The sequence below is a fragment of the Meles meles genome, unplaced genomic scaffold (genome assembly GCF_922984935.1).
Source record: "Meles meles unplaced genomic scaffold, mMelMel3.1 paternal haplotype, whole genome shotgun sequence".
Taxonomy (NCBI): Eukaryota; Metazoa; Chordata; class Mammalia; order Carnivora; family Mustelidae; genus Meles; species Meles meles.
Window position 1 is genome coordinate 104,665 of NW_025721246.1, and position 9,420 is coordinate 114,084.

The window sequence follows — 9,420 nt, forward strand, 5'->3', positions numbered from 1 at the left end:
GCTAAAAATTCAGCAGTTATTCCCCCAAATGATTAGGAACTAAGCTCTGCCCAAGGCTTCCAGAAAGAGCAGAGAAAATGGTTCTAAAATTAAACATCCACTAAGTGATGGCAAAAAAACAGTAACCAGTAGGAAACTTTGGAATGCACGTTTGTTTTTGTTTTTTTTTTTCCAGACATAAAGAATTTTGTGTCAAACAAAAACCTGTGGAGCGGAGGACTACAATAAAGGCATATTCCTGATAGAATATTGGATTCCAGAAGCTTAGAGGTTTAGCAAGGTGGTGGCTGGCTGTTTGTTTACATTGGTCTGAAGACAAACGACAATTAAGAACTTCTCTCACATAAGAGTTCCCACATCTGGACTGTAACTAATGCTTTTCAAGTGAAGATACGGAATGGTGGTTGGTAGCTGCTGGTGCTGGGTTGATTTTTTTTCCCCCCAAAGTCCCAAACTCTTAGGAGACCTAAAAAAGTTTTAAGTGTTTGGTATCTTGTTCTGTTCGCATCACATCTACCCTGTTGTGAGTATTTTGTTCATCAATACAAAAGTTCATTGCCTTTTTTTTTTTTTTTTTTGCTCAACAAGAATGAAACTTCATAATAATAATAAAAATAATAAATAAAAAAAAAGAGAGAAAACCGAAAGGGGAGGGGTGGGGCCCCTCCCGGCACACAAGTTCGAGTCCAAGTGCTCGGTGCGGCCCGCAGACTCTGCTCATGGCCTGTCACCCCCCAGTCCAGCGCCCCTCCCTGCCCTTAACAAGGACTCCAGGTGGCAGGGGCGCCCTCCAACAACCGACAGAACAGCCTTCCCCCTTCCTCCTCCTCCTCGCTGGCGCCCTCTTGCCTCAATCGTCAGAGATGGGCAGGCGGCGGCCAGGGTCGAGGCTGGGGGACTCGGAGCCGCTGAGACTGCCCGAGCTGAGTGAGCCGCTCAAGTATCTGTCAGGGTCCGACAGCGAGTCCGGGGTGCTAGGGGACGCGTCGAAGACGGGCAAATCGGACAGGCGGTGCGGCAGCTGGAAGTTGAAGGGCGGCGAGGGCGGCGCGGTGGCACTGGCAGGGAGGGGCGCGCTGGGCGGCGCCGGGGGCTGCACGGGGGTACCAGGCCCTGCTGCTGCTGCTGCTGCTGGCTGGCTGCGATAATAGGCAGCGGCCACGGAGGCGAAGTTGTGGGTCTGGATGCCAAGCGGCGTGATGAAGCTGCTCAGTTACGGGCCAAACGCAAAGGCGTTGTTAGCGCACGAGGCGGACCGGCAGGCTGCGCACCGAGCGCCGGGTGCCAGCAGGTCCTCCGCGCCCCCTGTGCGGTACAGCAACGCCGCCGAGGGCCGCAGCCGCCGCCGAGGCACAGCAAGTCCTAGCGCCTGAGGGCGTGGAGGCTGCGGAGGCGCATGAGCAGGACAGAGCGGAAGAGGAGCAGGACGAAGCGGCAGAGGAGCAGGAGGAGGCTGAGGAGCAAGAGGGTGGCGGCGGCGGTGCGCGACGTGGGCTGTTGAGCAGCAGCGGCGACTCGAGGCCCCCCGGGTGCTGGTAGTGGCCCGACGGAAAGCCTGAGAAGCTGAGGCTGTGATGCAGCTTGGGCAGCGGCTTCCGGGGGAAGCCGAGGTGCAGCGCGTCCCGCACGCTTAAGGCGCGCAGGTCCCCAGAGGCGCCCCCAGACGGCGCTGGCCGCCGCTTGTCTGCGTTGTGGATGAAGTGGCAGCGCGGCCAGTAGAGGCAGAAGCTGATGGTGTAGAAGGTGTGGCACAACTCGGTCTTGTACTTGCAGTGCCGGGTCAGGCTGGGTAGCTCCTGGAAGCAGTGCGCGAACTGGCACTTCTCGCTGTAGTTGCACGTGCAGCTCTCCTGGAAGGGCCGGCACAGCTCAGTCTTGTGGAGCATCGAGTTAATCTGGGAGCCGCCACCCCCGTGCTGCTGCTGCTGCTGGTGCTGCTGCGCTGGTGCTGCTGCTGGTGCTGGTGCTGGTGCTGGTGCTGGTGCTGGTGCTGCTGCTGGTGCTGGTGCTGCTGCTGCTGCTGCTGCTGCTGCTGCTGCTGCTGCTGCTGCTGCTGCTAGTGCAAGAGGTGCTGGTGCAAGAGGTGCTGGCTGCGCTTGCCCTTGCTGAAGGAGCGGTACTGAAATTTGTTCTCCTTGTTAAGCAGGGCCGTGCCTCTGCCCCCTGACAACTCCTTGAGGGTCCTGTAGGAGGCGGGGCCGCCCGCCGCCCAGCTGCCATCCTTGCTGCGGTTAGCCCCGCCCAGGAACTTGGGCGAGCAGCTGCTGGGCCTAGGCGCGGGGTGGGTGGAGAAAGCAGGTCGTGAAGCCCGAGCTAGGGGCAGCGGCCACGGGGGTCCCCACCGGCTTCTTGTCCAGCATGTTCAGATTGAGATTGGCCACGGATTTCTCCGTCTTGCACAGGAAGTCGATATCCTAGAAGGCAGACAGAAGTGTCATCGACATGTTTCTGGATCTTGTAATGGTCGGAGTTGCAGGCACGGAGGTCCGGAGGAGCCCTCGGGGCTGCAAGGCCGGCTGGAGCTACGACGAAGAACGGGTGACCGGCGGGGGAGGGACCGAAAGTTTGCTGGGGGACGAGACAAGAGGGAAAGGGAAGCAGCGCGGCCTGGTTGAGGGTGCCCGGGGGTGCGGAGTGGGGGGAAAGAGGAGAGAGAAAAAAGAGCGCTCCTCCACTCCCCGGGGATGCTCGGCACGCCCCCCACCACCAACCCGTGCGCGGAGCCGGCGACAGTTTGCAGACTGCTGGACCACAGCACGTTATTTTCATTTGTCATTTCATTTGTTTTCATTAACTTTAATCTAAATAAATGAGTTGGTGCCTAAAAATAAATGTCACACCACAAGGAAAACTGGTGTGAATCTTACCAGAGCTGCCGTTATGTGAAGCTCTTAGTATTTGGTTTAGAAGTTGGAAGCAAGGTAATATGGAAGGTAGAAATTCATTTAATTGATATTTATTGAGAACTAAGTTTGTGTTGGACACTGTACTAAGCTTTGAAATCAGCAGTAAATAAGGAAGATGTAGTTCCTGCTCTCATGGATCATAAGTAATATATATTCAGTAGACCTATTTTCCCTTTTCTTAGAATGAAGAGTAGGGCAAATGATGGAATGAGGGCTTTAAACTAAGTCATAGAGAGTATTCTACCACAGTTTTCTAATTAAAGTATAAATGAATAACCTTAAGCAACCAAAATAGGAATCTGAACTTTAAAAATGATGATTTGACTCCAATTTTAACCAAAATTGTGAGTCAGAATAATCCCATAGGATATTTTCAATAATTAATGGCTCTGATGCTCATTAGGGTATCTTCCTTTTCCTTCTCCCCCTACTATCATTTCCCCTGATTAAAAAGAAAGTAAAACGAAACCAAAAATCTCTCAACAAATATTAGTAGTCAACATCTTAATTATTGGCTTGATTTTCAGCTTTCAAAAACTCAGTGATGTGTGATTATAAATCTCAGACCCCATAGTCCTGAGCAGTTGCCAGTTTGCATCACTAAAGACTCGTTATTGCCTCAGCAAGTGTCCATCCAAGTCATTCAGCACCAGGCCAATGGTAAAGAATCTGTCTTAATTCCACCTCTGATTTCCAGCAGATTCAAAGTTTCCTGAAACCCATTAAAACCCCAGAAGGGAGCACCTGGGTGGCTCAGTGGGTTAAAGCCTCTGCCTTCAACTTAGGTCATGATCCCAGAGTTCTGAGATCAAGCCCCACATCGGGCTCTCTGCTCAGCGGAGAGCCTGCTTCCTCCTCTCTCTCTCTCTCCGCCTGCCTCTCTGCCTACTTGTGATCTATATCTGTCAAATTAAAAAAAAAAAAAATCTTTAAAACCCCAGAAGGATGGGCTCATGCATGGAGTGCTCCTTCCTGCTGTTAATCTCAGTACCAGAAAAGACATGTTGCCAGCAGTGGAATATCAAGCAGGAGATTTCTGGAGAATCAGTCTAATATTACTCCATATTTACCACTCCTTCCCTGGAATTGAAAATGTCTGGATTCCTGGGGGAAGACACTGTTACTCAGAACTTTGAAACTCAGGTCAGGGTCAACAGATATGGACTGCACCATTCCCCAAACAAAAGGAATATTAAGCCCTAAAGTCAAATCTCATACCGTGCTCATATTTAATATCACTTCACTTAAAGTGGAGCACAGATTTACACCTTTGAGCTGTCTCCCAACTCCACTTCGTATTCTTATATAGTTTGTACACTCTGCTTCCTCAACCAAAGTCTCTCCCCACGCTTGGCCCACCAACTATTACTCTATGTAATTAGTAGATATACCCTTGCCCTCAACTTCCACCTTAAATGCTCCCAATTTAGATTGCATTGCAATCCCAAAGAGCAAATGTGAGCACCCTGAGATATTGGGCCACGAGTAGTTTCACTGGGAGAAGGACGCTTCTGATCCCCTGTACTCCTGGAAAGTGAAGCAGCAGTTAGATTCACCTAGAAGCCACACAAGTTCGACTGCCTGCTAGACACTTCAGTCTTGCACACTGACTGACTCACAGGAATACTTAAGTGTCTGGGCAGCTTTATGCCTGTTTTGGTAGGATGATTTTTGGATTCGGTTTCAGGATAACATAATATTATGAAATAAAATGGAAATCTTGTCATACTAGTAAATTTATAAAACTAGGATAGATTTTTCTAAAGTCATATTTGCTTTTATTATAATAATCTATCCTCATATTTAAAAATAATGTCAATTATTATTAAAATATTATGTGATTCTATAGCTTATTGACACAGAAACGTAAGCCCTCAGACAACTTACAGCCCTCATATAGTAGTCATTTCAAGTCAACCAGGTGAGTTGAAGCTTACAGGTTTCTGTGACTCTTAAAATGAATTCATCAAGAAATTTACATTTCATTCTCTGGGTTTCCCTATTGTAATTTTGTGCATAGAAATCAAACAACTTGGTTATCAAAACAAAGGCCATCTAGAAGCCCCAGAATATGCCGATCTCAATTTTTTGAGATAATTACCTAAACAAAATATTTAAAACCCTTTTTGAGACTTCTAGACTCATTGAGAATATATGTATGGATCCTTGCAAATTTTAAGAACCTTTCCATAGTTTATTTCTGCACAATCAAGAGCTCCATCTATCCTTGTCAGGATTGAGAGATTCCCATAACATGCCAGACTGATCCACAATCTTGATTGGATGCATGTTCTTACAAATCTTTTACAATTACCAGCTATAAACTTTACTGAAAGGTCTTTCTTCTGGCAGGATATGCTAATATTTAAAACATTACATAAAATACTGCTGCCTTTTTCTGATATTTAGCAATCCTACTCCCACCATCTATGTTAATCTTTGTTACATTATAATTATAGTTAAAATATAATAAAATCCAGTCAAAAATTAACACTAAATAAATCAAAATCCCAGCAAGGTTTTCAAAATGGAAGTTGATAATCTGGCTATAAAATTTGTATGATATTGGGAGGGAGACAAATCATAAATGACTCTTAATATCACAAAACAAACTGGGGGTTGCTGGGGGGAGGTGGGGTTGGGAGAGGGGTAGGGGTTATGGACATTGGGGAGGGTATGTGCTATTGTGAGTGCTGTGAAGTGTGTAAACCTGGCGATTCACAGACCTGTACCCCTGGGGATAAAAATACATTATATGTTTATAAAAAAAAAAATTGGAAGGGGAGGAGAACCATAAGAGACTATGGACTCTGAAAAACAACCTGAGGGTTTTGAAGGGTCAGGGGTGGGAGGTTGGGGAAACAGGTGGTGGGTAATAGGGAGGGCACGTTTTGCATGGAGCACTGGGTGTTGTGAAAAAACAATGAATACTGTTACGCGGAAAAAATAAATAAAAAAAATTTGTATGATATGCAAAAGGCCAAGAAATGGCATTCTTAGAGAAGAATTAAATAAGAGAAAGTATTATACAGATACCAAAACTTAATATAAAGCTATAAGAAGACAGTAAGAGTGAAACAAGAATAGAAAATAAACCAATAGAAAAGAAGTGTCCAAAAACAGACCCACGCATAAAAGGACACATCATCTATACAAAGGAAGTACTAAAGATTAGTGATAAAAATTAGTGTTGGTGCTAGGTCAATTATACAACCATATGTAAAAGGTAAATCTTGAGATCTGCTTATACCACCTACAAAAATCTATTCCTGAAAGAATTAGCTTGGAATTGTAAAAAATAAATGTTTTATAAGATAAATTATTTTTATAACCTTGAGGTAGGAGAGGTAGGAAATGATTTCTTACCTTTTTTTTTTAAGATTTATCTACTTATTTGAAAAAAGGGAAGGGCAGAGGGAGAGAAGCAGACTCCCTCTTAATCATGTGGAACCCACACAGGGCTCAATCCTATGACCCTGAGATCATGACCTGAGCCAAAATCCAGAGCTGGATGCTTTTAAAAAAAAAAAAGTTATTATTTTGAGAGAGAGAGAGAGGCATGAGGTGAGGAGGGGCAGAGTGAGAGTGAGAATCTCAAGCAGGTCTAAAGTCTGAGTGCTGAGTGCAGAGTCCAATGCAGGGCTTGATCTCACAACCCTGAGACCATGACCTAAACTGAATTCAAGAGTTGGATACTTAAACAATTTAACCACCCAGGCACCCTAGAAATGTCTTCTTGAACAGATTTTAAAAAGCAATAGCTATAAATGAGGAGACTGATAGACTAGACTACATTCAAATCAAGGATTTTTTAATCAAAGACACCATGGTGAGAGTGAAGAGGCAAGTAACAGTGTGAGTAAATATATGCAACACATATAACTGACAAAGGTCTCACATTCAGAATATGTAAAAACCTCCTAAAACTTAATAAGAAAAAGTCAAATGATCCAAGAGGTAAATGAATAGAAGATCTGAAAGGGTAATTTGCAAAAGAAAGTATGTAAGTGATATTTACTTTCATTAATAAATATATCAGAGCAAATGAAAATCACAATAATGAGGCACCACCACACATACAACACTAGCTAAAATTGAAAAGACTGACAACCCTCAATGTTCACATGGATGCAGAGCAACAACTCATTTGCTGCAGGAGGAAGCACACTGAGTTTGGTGGTGTATTCTAGATCTAAAAATTAGCATACCCTGGAACAGCTGGGAAGATGACAAGAATAGGAGGACCCTAAGCACACCTAAACCCATAGATAATACTAAATAACACTTGCATCAATGTAAATAGCCCAGAAAATGACTCCAAGACTGGCAAAACAAACCCCACTAAACTAAGTGTAGAAGAGAGGCCAAATGGAAGAGCATAGGAAGGGCAGAGACATGGTTCCTAAACAGTCCCTTGGGATTATCCACAGCTGGAAGGGATGTCACAGGTAAAGAGAGGAGAGAGAAACAGGCCCTCACACTGGGGAACCTGAAAGGGCAAGACGAATCACCATAATATTTGGCTTAGAAAACCAGAGGGGTCAAATTTTATAAGTACTTATAATCAGTGGGACTTTAACCTGGGATTTAAAAAAATCAGTGGGCTTGGCTCTGGGAAAGATGGGAGGTCCATAGCAAAGAATCCCTACCCTTAAAGAGACAACACAACAAATAGTCCCACAAGATACAGCATCGAAGTAGCAGCTTGAAAAACGTGTGAAGCATATGGGGTGAGAGAGTTGTTTACTCATCTCAGAGCATGTCCGAGAGGGATTAGGTCACTGGCAGAATCCTGCAGGAACAAAGGAAATGGCAGGCACCATTTCCATCCCCATGTCTCCCAGCATAAACACACAGCCACCTCACTACCTAACTTGATTAACAGTGTGCCCCACTCCCTTCATCCAGGTGGGCCTCTGTCCCAGCACTGCAGATACCCTCCCCTAGAAGACACGTGTGAAGACCTTGCAAATAAGCATGCATCCTGCTTCCGTGCACACTGCAGATCTGTCTCCTCCAATACGTCTTGGCCAGAGACCAACCAAAGCAGTATCACAAAACTGGCAATGTGCAAGTAGCCTTGACAAGAGCCAGCACCCCTCCATACTGTGTCCTTCCAAGGAAGAGTGAAAGATAACTACACACAACAGTAAGACCACCCAACCCAGAAGTGGGCTGGTAGCAAACAGCTGGTCTGAATGTAGCCCCACCCACTAATGAAAGCTTCTCAGGGGAAAATACCCTGCAATTTTGTGCTATTATATCTCTGACAAACAACTGGGGTGACTCAACTTCAGCCCAAGGTGGCCCCAGACTAGCCTACTAACACCACAGGGACTGAAACATGCCCACAATAAGCAAAGAGAGCCATTACAGACAACTGGACTAAAGGAAAATTGACTCAGCCATAACATCAGGGTACATGCAACACACATAGGAAACACGCCTGAAGTATCAGGTTCTGGTGAACAAGGGACAGGACACTGCAGGGCACCATAGGAACTCTTCTTCATAAGGACACTATTTTAAAGAGAAGGGGACATAGCTAACTTTCTTAATACCTAGAAACATACATAGAGAGTTAGACAAAATGAGGAGAGAGAAAAAATATCAAAGAGGACAAAATCACAGCAAGAGAGCTAAATGAAATAGGGATGAGTAATATACCTGATAGAGAATTTAAAGTAATGATCATGAAGATACTGGGTTTGAGAAAAGAGTGGAGGACATCAGCAAGACCCTCACCAAACAGATAAAGAAGAACCAATCAGAGATGAAGAGCACAATAAATGGAGTTCAAAGTACACTAGATAGGATAAATATCAGACTAGAGGAAGCAGAAGAATGAATTAATGGTCTCAGGACAGAGTACAGGAAAATAAGCAAGCTGAGCAGGTGAAAAAAAAAAAAAAGAAAATGGACAAAAATGAGAATAGACTTAGGGAATCCAGTGACACCAGGAAACATAATGTCATTGACATTATAGAGATCCCAGAAGGAGAAGAGAGAGAAAAAGGGGCAGAAAATTTATTTGAGGAAATAATAGCTGAAAACTTCCTGAATGTGGGGAAGGAAATAGAAATCCAGACTGAGAAGGCACAGAGATGGCTCAATAAAGTCAACCAAAAGAGGTCCACACCAAGACACACAGTAATTAAAACTGCTAAAAGGTAGTAGTAAAGAGAGAATTTTTTAAAGCAGCAAGAGAAACCAGTCCCATACAATGGAAACCCTGTTAGGTTGTCAGCCTGATTTTTTGTAAAGAGTTTATTTATTTATTTGAGAGAGATACAGATAGTGAGAGGGAGCAGGAGTGGGGAGGAGAGAGAGAAGTGTGCTCCTGCTGAGCAGGGAACCCAATGCAGGATTCCATCCCAGGACCCTGAGATCTGCTGAAGGCAGATGCTTAATGACTGACGACAGGTGCCCCTGTAAGCCTGATTTTTCAGCAGAAAATTTGCAAGCCAGAAATGAGTGGCATGATATATTCAAAATGCTGGGGAAAAAAAAAAAA

The 9,420-nt window shown here is 45.0% G+C and overlaps 1 pseudogene; it reads right to left on the reverse strand.

Annotated features, from left to right (window-relative positions):
* Positions 1 to 329: 329 nt before the first annotated feature.
* Positions 330 to 2,444, reverse strand: LOC123936220 (annotated as a pseudogene).
* Positions 2,445 to 9,420: the final 6,976 nt, after the last annotated feature.